The following is a 20,856-nucleotide window of genomic DNA, read 5'->3' on the forward strand; positions in this document are numbered from 1 at the left end:
GAAAAATATTTAAGAATGAATAATGAGGTATAAGTATTGATGTTGAAGTTTGGATAAGTTAAAACTGGTTTTTGAAATGGGCTAAATTAAATGAAAATAAGGCTTGTAAAATAAATGGAGGAAATGGAAGAAAGAAGAAAAGTAAAATAACAATATGTTAGAATAAATTATTAAGTCAAAGTGGAGAAATAAGTTAAGGATTTGCTGAATCGACAATTTAAATTGGAATACAAGAAGGGGAGGTGTGAGGAGGTCTGAGAAACAAGTTATAAGAAAATAAGTAATTGAAATTTTATGTGTTTTTAATTGTTTTTAAGTTTTGGATTTTTGGATTTTTGTTATTTTTTGTCTATTTTTGTTTTGTGTGGTTTATGGAAACGCCAATAAATATTCATTAAAAAAAAAAGAGTAAAACTCCTAGATCTGCCAAAAGTCTTCAGGCAGAAGTGTGCCAACAAGTCCTTAAGAATGAAGCTGCTTCAGGGGAAACAGCAGGATTGGGGGGGGGGGACTGGTGAAGTCCCTGGGAGTGGCTGTGGTGATCACACAGGGTCCCTGGACGCTTCACCGTCTATTGATCCCTGTGCCAGCACTTTATTTCTCGCTGCCACCACCCAGACCCTACCTGGGGCAATACTGAATCCAGTCAGGATTAAATTGGAACATAAACTGCTTATTTATTGCAGTTTAACAAGCATGTGGTTTCATAAACGGTCTCAGTCAATTACAATCATGGGCTGCCTATCCAGACCTATAACTTCCGCTATCTGCTCTCACTCCCTAAACCACCTCTCAGATATTTACTTGTCTTCCTAGCTCCTAACTGTTCCTGACTCAGCTTATTTCGCTACGCTAACTCAACCTACCCCCAGACTCTATCCCAATTCCCTCCCACCCCAACCAACCACCCAACTCCCAACGAACTCCCCCTTTGCCCCTCCCAAAGCTGGTTTTATAGTCCCTCGGACTCCACCCCCCTAGGTTCTGATTGGGTAACTTGTTTAACTATTTCACCTCCAGCACTCTCATATGTTAACATACAGGGTGAGAGCCTGTATGATAGGAGAAAGTTGCCAGATGCCTTCCGAGCAAAAGTTTGTAACTGGCAGAAGGCTGGCCCTCCCTGGGTGTAACACAGGATGGGATGGGGAGCAGGTGCTCCCTAGGGTGATAGTGACTGGGTGAATTTGGTGGACTTTAGTAACACTGTTCCTAATTCTGCTGGATGCCTCCTGGGAGAGAGCCAGTGTGGTGTAGTGGTTAAGAGCGGTAGTCTCATAATCTGGGGAACCGGGTTCGCGTCTCCGCTCCTCCACATGCAGCTGCTGGGTGACCTTGGGCCAGTCATACTTCCTTGAAGTCTCTCAGCCCCACTCACCTCACAGAGTGTTTGTTGTGGGGGAGGAAGGGAAAGGAGAATGTTAGCCGCTTTGAGACTCCTTAAAGGGAGTGAAAGGCGGGATATCAAATCCAAACTCTTCTTCTTCTTCTGGGACAATCAGCTGTGGTAGATTTTGTTGGTAGGCTGTTGTTGTTTACACAATGTGTTTGGGAGGAGTTTGGGGAAGGAGGGCCATAAGTGATGCTATCCTGCATTTCAGTGATCATGTGTAGAGGAAGATATAGAGGTCATGTGTAGTGGAAGGTGATAGGTTACTGTGGAAGAGGATGACAAGGCTGTTTATGTTGCGTTCCTCACTAACAGTCCTCCCCATGAATGGGTTTCTGGTTGCTACTCTCCTTCAACCCACCGGCAGGAGAGAAAAAAATATTTTTAAAAAATATTTTAATATTTTAATATTATTATTTATTATTATTAAATGAATGGATTCCATCCACGCAGGCCTATATGAGTCATTACCACTATAGGCTTAAAAAACCCCCAAAACCTAGAGCCTTGAAACAAGCAACTCTCTAGCAAGGGCTATATCCCTTTGTGTTGGTTCTGGCAATGGCTCTTTTAATTGTTCTCTCAATTAAGATACAGTAGAATGAGCTTTCAAGGGTGCTTTCAGGTGACATGGGAGGAACTGTTTTTAAAAGAAACATTGATTAGCTGAGACAGAGGGAGGCAACAGTCTGGTATAAAATGTAATTGGAATATTTATTTAAGCTCAAGGGATCCCAGATGAAACAGCTGCCAGCAGCTGGGGGAGTTGGGGTACCAAATGGGGCCAGGAACTGCAACTGGAAGCCCGATCTAGTCATACATCCTGCTGATACGACTACTGATACCACTTTTATTTCGTTCTTATGCATAGCTGGACCCTGCTCCAATTCTAGTCCCACATAAAAATTGTATTTATGCATGACTACATGCACCAGAATGTGGCTGGGGATATGCATTAACATGCAAATCCACTGGAAGCAGAGAAGGTCTTGTTGCTCCGCCATGACCTCCCTGCCAATTTGGATACAATAAAGGAACTGGAGGCCCCTCGACTGTCATCGGGTCCAGTATTGGACCACTTCGACCGGATATCCCCAGCTGATGTGGACAGACTCCTCCGAGCTGGAAAGCCCACCACCTGTCCTCTCGACCCGTGCCCGTCTTGGCTGATTAGAGCGTGTCCAGACGAGGTGCGGGCCCTCCTAGGGGATATCATCAATTTGTCCCTTGGCACGGGGACATTCCCAGGGGAACTGAAGGAAGCAGTGGTGCGCCCGCTCTTAAAGAAAACATCATTAGATCCCTTAGATCTAACCAATTACCGCCCGGTTTCGAATCTTCCGTTCCTGGGTAAGGTGATTGAGAGAGTGGTTGCTGAACAGCTTGGTGGGTTTCTGGATGAAACATCGGCTCTGGATCCATTCCAGTCCGGCTTCCGCGCTGGTCATGGGACCGAGACGGCTCTGGTTGCCCTAACAGATGATCTTCGTAGACAGCTGGATCGAGGCGAGTCGGGGCTGCTGATTCTTCTAGATCTGTCAGCAGCTTTCGACATGGTCGATCACGAACTCCTGGACCATCGCCTTGCCGACGTGGGGATTCAGGGCACAGTCCTTCAATGGCTGCGCTCGTTTCTCTCTGGTCAGGGACAGAGGGTGGCGCTTGGGGGGGAATTGTCATCGCGCCACTCCTTGGTGTGTGGAGTACCTCAGGTTGCGATACTCTCCCCGATGCTTTGCAACATCTTTATGCGCCCCCTCGCCCAGCTTGTCCGGAGTTTTGGGCTGGGTTGCCATCAGTATGCTGATGACACCCAACTCTATCTGTTGATGGATGGCCATACTGACTCGGCCCCAGACACACTGACCAGATGTTTGGAAGCTGTGGCTGGATGGTTACGTGGGAGCCGGTTGAAGCTAAATCCTTCGAAGACAGAGGTCCTGTGGCTGGGACGGGACGATATGGAATTGGGGGGGGGGCAACTCCCATCTCTTGCAGGGGCGCGATTAGTGCCAGCACCGTCCGTTAAGAGTTTGGGTGTAATCTTCGACACCTCCCTTTCCATGGAGGCGCAGATTGCAGATATAACAAAGGCGGCATTTTTCCATCTCCGCCAAGCTAAGCAGTTGGCTCCTTACCTCTCTCGCCCTGACCTAGCCACTGTGATCCACGCAACGGTCACCTCCAGACTGGATTATTGTAACTCGCTCTACGTGGGGCTGCCCTTGAGACTGACCCAGAAACTCCAGCGGGTGCAGAATGCTGCAGCAAAACTCCTTACGGGGTCCTCGCTGCGAGATCACATTCACCCAGTGCTATACCAGCTGCACTGGCTCCCGGTGGAGTACAGGATCAGGTTTAAGGTGCTGGTTTTAACCTTTAAAGCCCTATACGGCCTAGGACCCTCGTACCTACGGGACCGCCTCTCCTGGTATGTCCCACAGAGAAACTTACGGTCTTCAAATAAAAACATCTTGAAGGTCCCAGGCCACAGAAAGGTTAGGCTGGCCTCAACTAGAGCCAGGGCTTTTTCGGCTGTGGCTCCGATCTGGTGGAACACTCTGTCACAAGAGACTAGGGCCCTGCGGGACTTGACATCTTTCCGCAGGGCATGCAAGACAGAGCTGTTCCACCAGGCCTTTGGCCAGGGCACAGCCTGACTCCCTCCCTCGGCAATCTTCGCGGAGCTCTGGCCCAATGGTTGCCATTGGTTTGATTGAATTAATTTTATAATGAATGATTTTAGAGTGTTGTGTTGTGTTGTACTGTTGTACAGTTTTATTGTTGTTAGCCGCCCTGAGCCCGGCTTCGGCTGGGGAGGGTGGGATATAAATAAAATTTATTATTATTATATGACTAGATTACACCAATACTCCGTATTCTGGCATACATCAATTTACCTCTTATGGGGCCTGATCTAGTAAATGATACACACTGAATTCTCCTTCCCTACAGTTTGAAAGCAAGCTGGATCACCTTCCTCTTCCTGCTAGCCAAAAGCGTGTGCGTGTGTGTAAAAAGGGCATGCATGGACCCCAGTACTGGTACACACAACAACATCCTGAGTTAAAGGAAAAACATGTCAACTTCAAAGGAGAGCAGAGTGCAGTGACATTTCAGAATAATTGCTCCTCTTGCACAACTTTAAATGAAATTTACATGCAAGATGTCAAAGACAAAAAGGATTTTATTCTTTTAAAAGAATCTAAACATGCACATTACCACTGCAGTAGTATCTTGACAAATTCCAGAAAATGCAAGCTGGCAGCATGGTGGAAAACAAAGAAAATCATGACCACTGACTCAGAAGGTGGGGGGGGCGGGGGGGGGGGGAAAGCATCCCTACTCAAAATGTGTTTGAATCATACACTTTTTGGCTCCTTTTTCCAGAAAGGTAGATTTTGGAGTGTCTGTTTTCTGAATTCATTAACATAAAACACCCTTTTTTGGCATTCTTCCAGCATTAGAGGTCTTGCAATAACAAATAACCCTGCAGTTGTATTGATTTAACACCCCCACCTCAAGCACAGGAAGGGGGGGGGGAGGCCAATTTTCTGTTAGTTCCAGCACTTTCAAATTGCTATGTTTGTTACCATGAGAACTTGATTAAAATACCGCCTACATACTGGGGAGGGGGAGGAGAGGTAATATCTTCTTTTAACCTTTAAGTGAGAGCTAGTTCTAGCACACACTTGGTGCATTGCAGTATTTTCACCATCACCATAACGTTCAGCAGTCCATGGCAGCAGAAATGCCTTGACAGATTTTATTTTGCTGAATGGTTTCTCCTGGAAAATATTTAGCTGTCAGAACAGCTTCAGCCAGTACTGACACACAATGAGTTTTCATATGCACGCATGTTTCTTTCATACTAACAAAAACACCATTAACACAAGGATCTAATCTGAAATTTACAGATGGGGTTTTCAGCTCCCAAAGGCAATGAGGGTACCAGCGGTATGTGGGTGCACATGTCTAAAAATAACCCAAGAAGCATGATATATTTAGGATTCTCTTCTTTTTGCTAATTATTATGCATTCAGCTTTGTAAAATGAATTCATAGAATTGTAGTGAATAGTACAACATGAAAGCTTTAATTAACAGATATGACCAATGATATGTGAAGAAATAAGGTAGAAACGGTATTTTAAATTACTAAGGACTACTCCCAAAATGAGTATTTGTCATGCCTGGAGAGCCATTATAGATGTTGGCCAGAGATTTAAGGGACAACACCCCCATCAGTGTAAACAGGGCAATAAGCTGTGTAGGCTAATTATTAGTCCAACAGCTATCCGGTTTTTCTTTAAGCGACTATTTTGAAAAATATTAAAGCTCTTACAATAAAAATTGTTATATGACACTTACCTTAAACAACCAGTAAATACACAGTGTTAATTTAATGTTATGCAGTCACCCATATAGTACTGTTTGTGTGTTTGAAATATACAAAGCTAGAAAACATATTTGCTCTCAAAAAGACTTCAAAACAACAATAACTCTTATCAGAAAAAGCACTCATTGGCTCAGCAAGTAGCATGAGGCCACTGAAGCAACTCTTCCAAGTTCACAGAATGGTTTCAAGCCATGGAATTTGTCCTCCCTCGTTCATTTCTTTGGATCAGCGGTGGGAAGATGCAAGAGCTCCTTTCCCATATGAATGAGTCAGTCATCTCCAAGTATGTCTGTCCTGTAACACGCAGAGCATCATGGCTCTTCCCCATCCCTGCATGTACACTCCACATAGAAAGCAATGGACTGTATTCAGCTACGTTTTAGTCCGAGGCCATTAATAACAGCCATTAATAACTTATAAAGTGGGGAGTCGGGCATGTCTATGTGATTAGGGCAGACATATGAACAGCAGACATCTCTGATGCCGAATCTGGTCCTTAGAAGCCAAGCATTCTTTTGCCCTCTCCACACTCAACATGTGATATAAAAATCTATTCAGAGGCAGAATCAAGCACCCTCTTAACTATGCCAAAGGGAGGAGAATTTCCTCCCCTAGTCCCGGCTTTTATTGAATTCTGATGTTAAGTAAGGAACTTGCAGCAGCTGGTGCCACCTCTGACTGTATAATCCCAGGCTAAACACAGTCTGTGTCCCAATTTTAGACATGTTTGCAGGAGTGGATGATGAGTCAATCTATTAATTTGCATTATTATTATCACTAGCCTGATCTCCTGTCAATTAATGGAACTAAAGTTGAGTAAGCCTTCAACTTCTTTCAACAACTTCTCAGTGATTGTGCTGAAGATTAACAAAGTAGTTTAAATACCACTTGACTGCTTTATATTATTATTATTATTATTATTATTATTATTATTATTATTATTATTCCGTGCCTTTTTCCCTGATGGGACTAAGGCACTTTACAGATTAAAATAAGAACTGCTAAGAACATAGAAAAAAGAATTAAAAACAATTAAGCAATGATAGAAATACACACACTTTCATTAAAAGCCGTCAGTTTCCAAAAGCCTGTTGAAATAAGAAAGTCTTCACCTGCTGTTGGAAGGACAGCAAGGAGGGAGCCAGTCTAACTTCTCTAGGGAGGGAGTCCCAAACTTTTCCCTCTGCCACATGTGCCTGTGTGACCAAGAGAAGGGCATCCCCAAAGATCTCAAAACTTGGGTATGAGGGAACATGGTCTTTCAGATAGCTTGGCTCTAAGCTGTGTAGGGCTATAAAAGGTCATAGCCAGCAAATTGTGCCTGGAAACAGCCAGTGGAGCTGTTCTATTTATTCCTAAATAATGTTTTTATTTTAAATAATTTTTTATGCCAGTGGAGCTGTTCCAGCAAAGGAGGCCTATGAGTCCTATAACCAGCACCAGTCAGCAATCCAGCTGCAGCTCTTTGAACCAGCTGAATTTTCCGACCACTTTTCAAAGGTAGCCCCATGTACAGTAATCCAAACAGGCTATAACTAAGGCATGTGTCACTGAGGCCAAATTGGACATCTCACTATGGTATGGAAGCCACATAGGATAGCTAGCAATCTTTCTACAGATTTCCCTCCTACCTGCTCACCTTGTCTTTGGATCAGAGACCAAATTCAGAGAGTTTATCCAGTATGCAGATCCAAGCCACTTTACAAGCATCGGATCACTTCCCTTTGTTCAGGTGCTATCAGAAACAATAGCAATGCAAATATTTCTTGAAGACCATGCCTCATTCCCCTGTTCTAGTTTTTTCCCCTTTTTAGTCATCTTCATATAGATGACACTTATAGTTAACTGGGCCACTACAAAATAGTATTTGACACATCAGAATAATATCTGAAACTCAATGGAAGCATGTCTGGTGAAACTCTGGCAAAATATGTTTGCTACTGAGTGCGTGATGCTTGGTTGTACCTCTATTTCTATGAGGATGTCTCGGTGTGTTTGAACAGCATAGCCTCGGTGAAGTAAAAGCAGAGACTTCAGTCTTTTTACCTTTCAAGACTAAAGGTACCTTTCAAGGTAAAGGTACCCCTGCCGGTACGGGCCAGTCTTGACAGACTCTAGGGTTGTGCGCTCATCTCACTCTATAGGCCGGGAGCCAGCGCTGTCCGCAGACACTTCCGGGTCACGTGGCCAGCATGACGAAGCCGCTCTGGCGAACCGGCACCAGAGCAGCACACGGAAACGCCGTTTACCTTCCCGCCAGTAAGCGGTCCCTATTTATCTACTTGCACCCGGGGGTGCTTTCGAACTGCTAGGTAGTCTTGAAAACAAAGGTTAAATTAATGCTCCCCAACTCAACTACTCTGCTCTAGCTTTCTTTTAACCTACAACATCTAAATGTGCATTGATTTAAAAAAAAATTATACATTAATTTATTTATTAGTTGTAATTATTACTTGCCCTTCACCCAAAGGTACCCATAGCAGGATACGTAAAAAGATAAAATAAGCACACAAAAACACATGAAAGCAAAAGCAGTAGTAAGCCATATAGCAGCGGCAATGACGTCAATGAATAACAACATTTCCCAAAATGACTGGATTTATGTCCCTTTTAGCCTGATTAAACCTTCCCCATTGTTTAAGAATATTCCAAAGTTTTGCTTTGGGGTTGTATACAGTTTTACAGAAGCCTCAATTTAGCTACTTCTGTGCTGCCTGGGTGATGCTCTTAAGGGAGTTGGCTGGCAAGATTGGAAAGCTGCCAGGGTGGACTGATTAAGGGTGGACAATTCCTGCTTGTATCAATGAGGAACCTTTAGTATGTACATCATAAAATGATAGGAGCTACCCAGGTTGAGGAAGAGAAATAGGTTCCCACTATTCATTTTTACTGCATCCCCAGAGGAGTGTGTCGTGGTATTAAAAAATACGTTGGCTCAACTTGTTTTGTTCCTGAGTTTGTTAACAGATAGGTTGGAAGTTCATATTCAAGTTGCATATGCTAATCATTGCATATACTAATGATTTTTTTAAACCCTATTTCCTTTTAATATCACATTTCATGAAATTTTCCTCCTTCAAGACATGGCACTGGTGCTAAACAGCAAAGAGTGCTACAGGCAATTACACAGAGAAACACCAGCCTCTGTGCTAGTTTGTCTTTCAGTCCAAGAATGCGGCCGACCAGCATTAATATTAATATATATCATACAATTGACATTATCTATCACTCCAAAGCTTTACAATTTACAGTTTTGGAGAAGATCTGAAAACAATTTTCCTTTGAATATGAAAGCTTTACCAGGTCACTGACAAAGCATTGTGAATTTTCTTTTGGCAGCACTTTGACTGTGGGGCTGGCATTCATACAACCTCAGAAGACTTCATTTGCTCAGAACAGTGCTTGTATGAAACAATTCTCCAGGGATTAATTAACATTGTCATGTTTCCCACAGAGGGGAGGAAAGAATGAAAAAAGATTTTATTCTCAGACAGAAGGTCACTGTTCATTTAAATGTTTATTCATTTAAATGTATGTACGAACATTGCACTTTCTCCCTACAACTCGGCTACTAAAGACAGCAGAGCCCTCTCTAATCTGGTCATGCTCCACATTTAGCAAGAACCGGCCCATTCAGGGTCACTTTGCGTCTATTTTTCACCCATGTAATTCTGTTTATTCATCATGTAAATGTATGTTGACTTAAGAATGAAATACAATTTGCATTTGTGGAGCGGCAGCATGACAGATTAAGACTGGCTAGGGAAATCGGTAATGATTTTAATAATAATAAAAATATAAGCCTGCTGCTTCTTGCATACTTACCAGTTTATTTTAGAAGTATCATATATCTGACAATGCTGCTGGCTGGTAGTAGCTCTCTTTGAGCAGTATACAACCAAAGTAGAACAAATTTGGAAGCGTTTTATTAATACAATACATCACATTTTGGGGATGGTTTTCCTTCCCCTACATCAAACCCAAAAAGTTCAGTTGGCTCATAGTTTATTGGAAAGACACTGATTTGCTTCTAAAAGCATAAAACCATAGACAGTCTAATGCATCCTGAAACAGATTGCTCAGTGTTTAGATTAGTCCTAGGCTACATGCACCTTTTAAAGCACATTCTTTCTCTCAAAGAATTCTGGGCACTAGACTGAGTTTGTCTGTCAACATAGGTTGCAAAATTAGAGAATGCCTATCAGCCTTATCCTAATCACAGGACGCTAAAACATAAACATATGCACTAAATCTTTGTGAGTCTTTAGTTGAAGTGACCTGTGTAGTGCCAGACAGCAGGTTAGGGAGATGACAAAAAGGGATGGAACAGAGAATGGAAGAGAAGAGCAAAGAGGCAGTCTTGCCTCCCCCAGCTAGCCCTAAGCTGACCTATATCTACCCTCCCACTGGTGGGGGAAGAGGAATGAAGAGGAGAAACTTTATCCCCTTTGTCCCCCTCCTGCACTACCACTGAGAGAAGGAAGCTTGCATGGAATGAGACACAAAGAGGCTTCTCCAGGAAGCCCCCACAAAAATAGGTCAGCAGGGGTCATATCAGCTTGCCTTGCAGGACTTGACTCTTGATTCCCCCCCACCCCTGCCTGGGGTGACCTGTTCAGCATAGGACAGAATTGAGGAGTGTCTCCTTTACACTCAGAACAATAGACACGTCCCATGCAAGGTGTAGACATAAAAGAGACTTTGGAAGCTGCTTCCCTCAAGTCTTGGGTGCTCAGAAGGGGTGGGGCAGTGCTGTGGTCAAGGCTGAGAATGGGAGCTGGTAAAGTCCAGGGACACCCTGTTTCCTTGGACCTGGAGAAGTAGGACCCAGTCGCCCTTTGATCTGCTTGGACACAGCCAATTGGACAGTAGTGGTGGCTCAGCAGCCGAAGAGGGATAGTTCGCCTGATGGTGACTAGCTCCCCTTCATCATCTGCTGCTGCCGCCACCAAGAAAAGGAAGCCTGTGCAAGGGCAGGGGTGAGGGGGCATGAATCTGCAAGGGGGGGGGGGGGCAACAGTGTAGACTTTTGTCCCCATGCTAAAATGTTTATCTCTGGCACTGCACATGTGTAGACTGTAGAGACAGTGTACATGACCAGTGTTGTCTGTTCAACCTTGACTACTGTATTCAGGCTATAATGAGTGTAAAGGTTTTATAAAACAGGGCTATACACAGCATTGTTGAGGCTCAAAAGATAGGCCTGCAATAGGTGTGGCTCTTTCTTGCTCTAACTGCCTGTTCACCTGCCTCCTCTGTGTAAACAGTGGGAAAAACAGTAGCAGCAGCAGCCTCTGCTTGTCTTGCCCTCTGGGTTGGTGATGCAAATTGGGTCCAGAGGGAAATGGCAAGCGGACAGAGAGCTGTATCAATGACAAGGAGGAGGTGGATTCACTCAGGTAACAAGACCCACTGAGGGCATGTTGCTCATGGACTAAAACAGACACTGCTTCTCTTGAAGGGGCAAGCTAAAACCCTGAAACTTCAGGTCAAACTCTGGGATCCTGAACTTTCTACTCCTGGCTGGTTTTTATTCTCCCTGTTATCTCGACTTTTCATACAAAGGACTGTCTTATATAGCATCAGGCAATTGCTCTACATAACAGGGTTGACAACCTCTGCCTTAAAAGATGTATGGCTAGGAGTTGTCTGGCAACTGTAACTTCTCCCATCATGAAACTTGTAAACCAGTTTGAGATTTTTTTATTTAAAATATGAAGTGGTATAGAAATTAAATTAATAATAATAATAATAATAATAATAATAATAAACTGCATATTAGGAATGAGGAGCATTTATCTATCCTCCTTTGCCTTGTATGCCCATCCAAGACAGATTTGGCAATAAAATTAGGATATTGCACAGAATCAAAGAGTTGGAGAAGGCCTTGTTGGTCATCTAGACCAACCTCCTGCTTCTTGCTAGAGCATCCCCAACAGATTCCTGGCTGGCCTCTGCTTTCCAAAAGCTCTCTGGACCAGAAAAGTGGATATTTATGGGGCATTTTGAAAAATAAAAAATAGGTTTCAGTTCAAGCTCCCTTTTGCAAGAAGGAGGAGGAGGAGGAGGAGGAGGAGGAGGAGGAGAAGAAGAAGAAGAAGAAGAAGATTAAGATTGTCATTACTGCATATGTGTTAGGAGCTGAAGAGTAGGTTAGCAGGAAGATAACTGGAAATGAAGCAGTATGTCTGCCCCAAAACCTTTGCAGGAGCAAACAGTACTGAAAGCACCCCAGTACTATCCTGAGCGGAGACTACTATTGGAGAACACTCCCCAGTACTATTGGTGAGCGGGTGGCACTGTGGTCTAAACCACTGAGCCTCTTGGGCTTGCTGATCAGAAGGTTGGCAGTTTGAATCTGCCTTACAGGGTGAGCTCCTGTTGCTCTGTCCCAGCTTCTGTCAACCTAGCAGTTCAAAAGCACACCAGTACAAGTAGATAAATAGGTACAGCTGTGGTGGGAAGGTAAAAATCATTTCCATTCACTCTGGTTTCCATCACAGTGTTCTGTTGCACCAGAAGTGGTTTAGTCATGCTGACCGCATGACCTGGAAAAGCTGTCTGGGCACAAACGCTGACTCCCTCAGTCTGAAGCAAGATGAGCACCACAAGCCCATAGTCGCTGTTGACTGGACTTAATCATCCCGGGGTCCTTTACCTTACCTTTTCCCTGTACTATCCTCAGCACAAACCAGCCCGAATGCACAACAGGAAGGATGTCTAGAGGGCACCAAGAACTGCCAGGCAGAGAGGGGCGAGGATGTAAAGAATTTCAAAGCTAGGCAAGTATTTCACACAGTATCATGGACAAATAATGGTGCAGTAATACCCATACACCTTCTAAACCCTATTTAAAAGGCAAATATCTGGCTTGAAAAGCTTTATAATCAAGCTTAAGCAGAACATGTTGAGGAAATCTCCACTCAATATGAAGTTGAACATATCTGGCCCACGTACTGATTAGACTCTAATTCCACTTCCCCCACTAAATACCCTTCCATCAATGCTTTTGCTCTGCAGTGTTAAATCCTTCATAATAGATGTGCAAGTTAAGCAATAAATAAATAAACCCAAAATACTCCCCAAAAGATATTAACTGTGTCAAACTGTCATGCTATGAGAGGATGCTTAAATCATCTTGCTATCCTGAAAAGATTTACCTGGAACTTGTCCTAGATTTTAAGTTAACTGTTGTCATGTGAATCTGTCCAATTTTGTTATGAATGGTTCATCTTTATTCATAATTTGCCATCTTGGTTTATATAAGATACTGCCTGAGTATTATTATTATTATTATTATTATTATTATTATTACTTCTTGTTGTTGTTTAGTCGTGTCCGACTCTTCGTGACCCCATGTTCCTATTACAATTTAGTAATCTCCTTCTAAACAACCATATCAAGGTGAATCAAGGTAATTTATACATAAGATAATTAACAGCAATTAAAAACATTTAAAACAAGAATATATTTAAATACATTTAAACAAGAATGTCTTCCAACTGCTTCCAGAACGTGCACATAGTGGGTGCCTATCATATCTCAACAGGGGCAGCCAAGTTCTTCTGGAGTGGGGCTTCTGAGATCTTTGGGACTTATAAGTAAAATGACTATGCTTCCCAGTCTGCTAGTGGGGGACACATCTTTAGGTCTTACTGTCCTGACGTCTACTGATAAAGTATCAGCAGATGAGGAGCTAGCTGCTCTGGCATCCAGAGCGGCGCATATGCTGTGCGTCATGGGGGTGCCGCCCGCATCAAGCGGCCCAGGAGGGCACTGCCCACAGCGAGCGGCCCGGGGGGGCGATGTCACCCCCCTGAGGGATGACACCTGGGGTGAAAAGCACCCACCACACCCCCTTCCTCCACCAGTGAGTATTAGTGATTTCAGTGGGACTTACTCACAAGTAGGTGTGCACAGGTTTGCAGTCCTAAGAAAACGTCTTAAGCATATGCAGCAAAAATCATACATATAATGTTTATCCTTTTCTAGTCTTTCCTTCATCTCCTTGAAAGTATAGCCTTGAGTCTTCCTCATAGGCTTTGAAGTCACTTTTTTCAGGGGGGGTGGATTCTGGTGCCCAAAACATTTCTGTTGCTGGCAAGGAGAAAGGAAATGAGGTTGAGAGTCAGTTATCATTAGCTCCATTCCCACCGGGTCATTCTGTCCCAGGAAGGTCATGGGCTGTTGTTGAAAGCAGCCAGCTGCCACTTTCAACGGAAGCAAGGCTTTTATTTGCCAAAAATAAATGAATTAATAAAGTTAAACCAGGTAATGGCTATAGTGCAGCTTGGTTTGGAGGTTGTTTTTTGACATGCTACTCCTTGCTGATCCGTTTTGTTGTCTTGAACTGTTTGGACTATTCTATGAGTTTAATATGCGCAACTCACTCTTGGACACATTGTTTATTTATATCATTGTATCCCACAATTGTAGTATAAATTTTGTTTTTCAGGGTGCCCAACAATATAGCTAAAATATAACATGACAAAAGTGAAGTATAAGGAACTTGACATACCAAATCTGCCCATTGGTTAAAAATACTTGGATCATTAAAATCTGGTAGCCTAGGATTGCATCCAACAAATTCATCCTGTTATAACAAGGACTTCTGCCAGTAAAATGGGACTTCATCTCCCCTCCATGTGTGCCCCCCAAATCTGTTCCAGATGATGGTTGGGGGTGGGGATATCCATAACAGACTGGAAGGGTACAAGGGCACAAAGGGAGAGGGAGAGGACATTCCATAGTACAGGTGGAGGTCTTTGAGCAACTTTGTTGGATACTTGCCTATAAATTAGTGTGGAACCTAAATGACCATACTGCGGATGCAAGTCTCCCTGGGGAGCAAAATAGATGCTCAAGTTGCATTGTGAGGATAAAATAAAGAAGTGTTTTAAAATAAAACAATAGCATGATAAACTGGGTTACCTATTTATATGGGTAGTACCAATCGAAGGTTCCTGTACTCCGTTTTCAGGACACCAAAAAAAGCCTCAGTTGCCTGTAAATGAATGGATAAATTTGAATGACTAAAGATTTCCTGCGAAAAACAGATACGTTTCATTTCATTCAGAAACAAGTTATTTACAAAATGTTTATTATTATCTGGACAATATGCTGAATGGATACAGCTCAGTTGGTAGAGAATCTCAGGGTTATGCATTCGAACCCGATGTTGGGCAAAAGATTGCATTGCATTGCAGGGGGTTGTACTAGATGACCCTTGTGTTTCCTTCCAACTCTACAGATTTGCCTCTAGGTCATTTTCATCCTGGACTCCACTTCTGTGTATTTTTGATGAGTATTTTTGCTGGCTTGGCTTTAACCACTTGGGTTTGCTTCATCAGAAATATGATTTATTGGATAACAGACAAGTTGGTGGGCTTTAGTAACTCATGCTCTCTGTTTGTCAGTCACTATAATCGAAGGGGCAGAGGAACCAGAGACCAAATTGCAAACATGCGCTGGATTATGGAGAAAGCTAGAGAGTTCCAGAAAGACATCTACTTCTGCTTCATTGACTATGCAAAAGCCTTTGACTGTGTCGACCACAGCAAACTATGGCAAGTTCTTAAAGAAATGGGAGTGCCTGATCACCTCATCTGTCTCCTGAGAAATCTCTATGTGGGACAAGAAGCTACAGTTAGAACTGGATATGGAACAACTGATTGGTTCAAAATTGGGAAAGGAGTACGACAAGGCTGTATATTGTCTCCCTGCTTATTTAACTTATATGCAGAATTCATCATGCGAAAGGCTGGGCTGGATGAATCCCAAGCCGGAATTAAGATCGCCAGAAGAAATATAAACAACTTCAGATATGCAGATGACACAACCTTGATGGCAGAAAGTGAGGAGGAATTAAAGAAACTTTTAATGAGGGTGAAAGAGGAGAGCGCAAAATATGGTCTGAAGTTCAACATCAAAAAAACGAAGATCATGGCCACTGGTCCCATCACCTCCTGGCAAATAGAAGGGGAAGAAATGGAGGCAGTGAGAGATTTTACTTCTTGGGCTTCATGATCACTGCAGATGGTGACAGCAGTCACGAAATTAAAAGACGCCTGCTTCTTGGGAGAAAGGTGATGGCAAACCTAGACAGCATCTTAAAAAGCAGAGACCTCACCTTGCCAACAAAGGTCTGTATAGTTAAAGCCATGGTTTTCCCAGTAGTGATGTATGGAAGTGAGAGCTGGACCATAAAGAAGGCTGATCGCCGAAGAATTGATGCTTTTGAATTATGGTGCTGGAGGAGACTCTTGAGAATCCCATGGACTGCAAGAAGATAAAACCTATCCATTCTTAAGGAAATCAGCCCTGAGTGCTCACTGGAAGGACAGACTGTGAAGCTGAGGCTCCAATATTTGACCACCTCATGAGAAGAGAAGACTCCCTGGAAAAGACCCTGATGTTGGGAAAGGTTGAGGGCACAAGAAGAAGGGGACGACAGAGGACGAGATGGTTGGACAGTGTTCTCGAAGCTACAAACATGAGTCTGACCAAACTGCGCGAGGCAGTGGAAGACAGGAGTGCCTGGCGTGCTCTGGTCCATGGGGTCACGAAGAGTCGGACACGACTTAACGACTAAACAACAACATAATCACAATAGACTGGTTTTTTCAGATATTGTTGGGGCGAATGCACATTTTACCCAACAGTCTTGCCTATACCCATAAAGTACAAAGGGGGTGGGGGGTGTACAGAGAGTATGTCTGAAAGCAGGCCATGCATACCAGACCTCTCTCCATCAGTGGCAAAGTCTAGCTACAGTGAGGATAAGCAACAGCATGTGTGTGCAAGGAGCAAGGGCTTACTGAAGAACATGGATGTGTGAAGAGGTAAAGGATGGAGCCAGAGGAATGCTAAGGGAAATGAAGGCCTGTGAGCTAATAAAAAAAGCTCACTGCAAACCATAAGGTCCCTAGTAGAAACACTGAAGATTTAGATCTGAGAGACAAGGTCTAACTTCTTTGCACAACTACCGATTTAGTGAGTGCCCTTTGCTCACACCTCCCCGCCCCCAACATCAGTTCTGCAAAAAAGGGACAAGCAATCTCACATGGATGTTGTGAAGGTAAGCAAGGTTTTAAAAAGAAATCACCTTCCACTTAGACAATGAAACACCACTTTGCAATAACTCCTCTTAACCAATGTATGGTTGCAGGCTTGGAAGAGTTGATATGTTTAATGTTGGTGGGAAATGGTGATGTTTACTTTGAAGCTAGCTTGTTTTTTTTTTGGGGGGGGGGGTTTGAAGAGCCTCCTAAAAAGCATGCTTCGTACATCATGGATTTTAGGTGTGTATGTAAATCATTCTAAGTGTGCACCTAAAGCATGACTCAAACAAACACAATTTTGGAAACGTGTGTCTCATGCAGGTACAGAGAGCCATGATTACTGAGTGAGCACTTGGCAACAACCTGATGTCATATAGTATGCAAAATGTTGTCAGTGATCTCTCATTTGTTATACATTTCAAAACTGGTTTGCATTGGCACAAACAGCTCATGCTGCGAGAAGGTACTGTTTTTCAGGGCAAGAACAAACCTGTGTGCATCGTGGGGAAGAGGAGGCTGTTTTCCCCAGAGAGCCTTGAATGGGGAAGCCTTATAACAAACATTATGACAGCAAGGCTGCTGCCATCTTTCTGCAAAGCCCCCCAGTAAAAGGCCCCAGTCATCTCAATGCAGTAATTAGCTGCATTATAATGAGCTGATTGGAATCGAGGCTGTAGCTCACATTGATTTGTAACACCCATCCATGGTATGCAGAGGAATTTTAAAACAAATTAATTAAGCTTCCTCTGGCTCAGCAGAATGATCAATACAGTGGAGACATCTGAGTGCCTTCAGCATTAGCGGCCTTGCCATGCCTTCTGATGTGCCACTGCAGCAAAAATAATTCAACATGGTTTAGCTCAGGGGATACAGCAAGTAGCTGCATAAATAGTTATTAGCTGAAGAGATGGCTCTTAGGCACAGATATAATCCAAAACACTGTAAGATCTGCAGCTTCTAAATGATCCAGATAATAAGAAAAAGATTAGGTTTGCTTGGTCCAGTTGTTTTATAAGAAATGAAACAAACAAATTAACACTTGTAAACTTCCCCCCAAGGCCAGGTCTGATTTTAAATGGCTTAAAGCTATATGGAAGGCTAATTAAACCTAATTTACATATTACAGGCATAGCATTCACCTAATATGGGCCTGCTACAGATGTCAGGATTAACAAAACCTTCCAGGACTAATACCTGCCAGGACTAATGCCTTTTCTTTTAAGCAGTTCATTGTGTTTATGTCCCTAGAAATCGCCGAAGAAATTTTTCTTTCCTAATGTTTCTTAGGTTTGGCACATGCATGCACATGCGCGCGCACACACACACTATAGCCCTACCCAGACTTTCTAATCCCCCGTTCAATTAGAATCACATGAGTGTGAATGGGATGAGCATGCTAGCTCTGCCCCATCCTCAGTTCCACCCTTCTCATTTTCCGTTAGTCGGAGGCGAACTGCTGGAGGCAGTGGGGAGCCTGCTGTCCTTGTGTAGACTCCCTATGTAATAGAGACTCCTGGAAGATCAGTACAGTACGCCAAATTACACAAGGATCCCCCACAAGTAGAAGGAGATCTCCACTTCAGAGGCTACCCCTCCAACTCCCGGGGGGGGGGCAGAAATGAGGGGCAGAGCTAGTGGACTCACCCCCTCCCTCGCATTTGTGTTATTATACCTGGGGGGGGGGTGAGAACACCTGAATAAGGCTTATGTAGAAGCTTCCATGTGTGAAGGGGTAATAACTGGTATTATGGGCTATCATGGGAATTGGGGTTGCTTGTGTGTAACCTCCACCTGCTCCAAACTGCGTGAGGCAGTTGTGTTTTCCCCGGCTGAGCAGCCCCCCTTGGGCACGACTGCTTCAGTCGCTGGCAGAATCCGTCAGTGGGCGTTTCCTAAACTTCTTCCAACATAAAAATTCCTTAACGGACAGCCTCCTTCTCGCCTCTCTGCGCAGCAGCCTTCTGCGCAGAGTGGGCGTGCCTATCGGTGGTCCTCCACTCTCCTCACTAACCTCACTTGAAGAGTCTCGGAGCCTCCCCTCCGAAGTGCTCTCCAACCCTCCTTTCTTCCTGGTGTCACCTGATTTTCCTTCCCCCGCGGGAGCCCTCTCTCCTCCTGTACTGGTTCCTTCTCCGGCATCATTGGAGAGCCTCGCCTCTCTATTTTGCTCTGATGTCAGTTCCCTGATATGGGCTGTATACAATGTAGCACTAAGAAACTCATTAGGCAAGCAGAATGAATTCTGTTTGCGAAATGGGACTTTCCTCCCTCTGGAGCAGATTTGGATATGCTGCAGGGCATGCACAGTGGCAGAGAATAGCTCCAGTAAGGGGCATTCTACAAAATAATAACAATTAAAGAATATATGCACGCAGGTCAACACTGAAGCAAAAAGCAATCTTTCAAAAATCTGCATTAGTGAAACTGAGGACTCCAGCAGCCACTCACAACCATAGTCATTGGAGAAAAAGCCCATTGACCACCCTGCCAATTTTCAAGAATCTTCTCTAGACACCCTAGAACAGGGATTTTTGAAGTGTGATGTGGGAGTTCCATTCATTTGGTATGCAGAAAGATTTGCAGAACAGTTGAGAATATCTGCACTTAATTTTTCTTCTTCTTCTGACAACAGAGATCAGTGGGGGGCGGGAATTTTCATAATATGACACTGGTAGACTCTACTAATTTTTCCCTAAAACTCTGCCAAGTACAGGGACACTTTTCAGTGGCCTGACTTAGGGCCTATGATTTTCATAATGCAATACCGATTGTGCTGTGGGTGAAGAACATTTTTATTTTAAGTGGTCCACTGAAACCACCTGCGCTTTTGAAGTGGTCTGCAAAGAAAGAAAGTAAAAATGAGAACCACGGTCCTTATCCGTTTCACCATTGCTTTAAAAATTGCTGTGTTTCCCCACTGCCCCTCTTCAGATCAAATCTGACACGCCGTAGGATTTAGTTTTACTTATGATTTTAACCTCTGGTTTGAGATCAACAGTGCAGAAACACTCCAATGAGAGAAAATTTAATCTATCAGATTAATACAGAACAGCTTCACACACAGAGAGAGTTCGGTCCCTGCCATCCAAACCAATGTAATAATTGTTGCATAAATTATGCTTGTTCTTTGCAATTATTGCCCACATGATATAAATGAGGAGCTGAGGAAGATGTTGAAACTTATAATTAATGTGGGGCACTTACAAATGCTTTGCAGAGAGCAGCATGGCAGAGTTGTCATTAAAATTACATCTCTCTGAAATAACAACGTGCTTTGCTTTGTAGCCACTCAGGCAGGGTGAGTCTGAGGGTTGTTTTGCTGATCCTGCCAAGAGGAATAATTTTAATACACTGCTTGAAAGAATGTGCCACCTGCTATTTTATTATCTGTAATTTATGATGCAACGAGTGCTTGTAAATTCTTACAACACTTTATGAGACCAATAAAATCAAGAGCATGGGACTTCTCTCCTACTTCCCGTTTGCCACCAAGCTGAACAGCTTAGGATACAATCCCAAATCAATGTGAATGGTTTTTACGTGTGACTGAGCCTAATGTGCAAAAATAAAAAGTCCCTGTTGCTGATTTGGAGTTTCTCCACTCTACATCACCGTAGAGTCTGCAGAAGTGCAGGACCTGATGCAAGCTAGGAGTGAAGATATTACATGCTCAAAGAACGCATTGGTTCTTTCTTTTTCAAAAGGAAACAATGGCTCAACTCTCATGTCACACCACCATAGTCCACACTAGTCACAACTGGGAACCCAAACTATGGGTGATGGTCACTGCTAGTCCTACTCAGAGTACACTCACTGAATTTAGGTTCATTAATTTCAGTGGGTCTACTCTGCACAGGATTTAATTGAATTCAGTCCTATAATCTGAAAGCCTGGATATGCCGGCAAACCATGGGTTATAGCTGGCTTTCTAGTTTTATTTTCCATCAGCTCAGCATTCCTAGTCCTATTGCACAGGGTCTTCTGGAGGCGGAGCAATAATCAGGACTAT

At 43.5% G+C, this 20,856-nt stretch overlaps 1 protein-coding gene across 44 annotated transcripts in view; it reads right to left on the bottom strand.

Moving 5' to 3' along the window:
- The window catches only part of MAP2 (microtubule associated protein 2), a 291,706-nt gene that overhangs the window by 114,459 nt on the left and 156,391 nt on the right, over positions 1-20,856 (bottom strand). For 36 of the 44 annotated variants that reach the window (XM_077919560.1, XM_077919532.1, XM_077919557.1 and 33 more), the window contains one exon: positions 14,719-14,791. The exons of 6 other annotated variants lie outside the window; for them this stretch is intronic. The gene's annotated coding sequence lies outside the window, so the exon portion shown is untranslated. Of the gene's footprint in view, positions 1-4,612; positions 4,652-14,718; positions 14,792-20,856 lie in introns of all 44 variants that reach the window. 2 more of the 44 variants (XM_077919536.1, XM_077919521.1) reach the window with 1 other exon arrangement.

Source organism: Podarcis muralis, chromosome 1 (genome assembly GCF_964188315.1).
Source record: "Podarcis muralis chromosome 1, rPodMur119.hap1.1, whole genome shotgun sequence".
NCBI classification, from domain to species: domain Eukaryota; kingdom Metazoa; phylum Chordata; class Lepidosauria; order Squamata; family Lacertidae; genus Podarcis; species Podarcis muralis.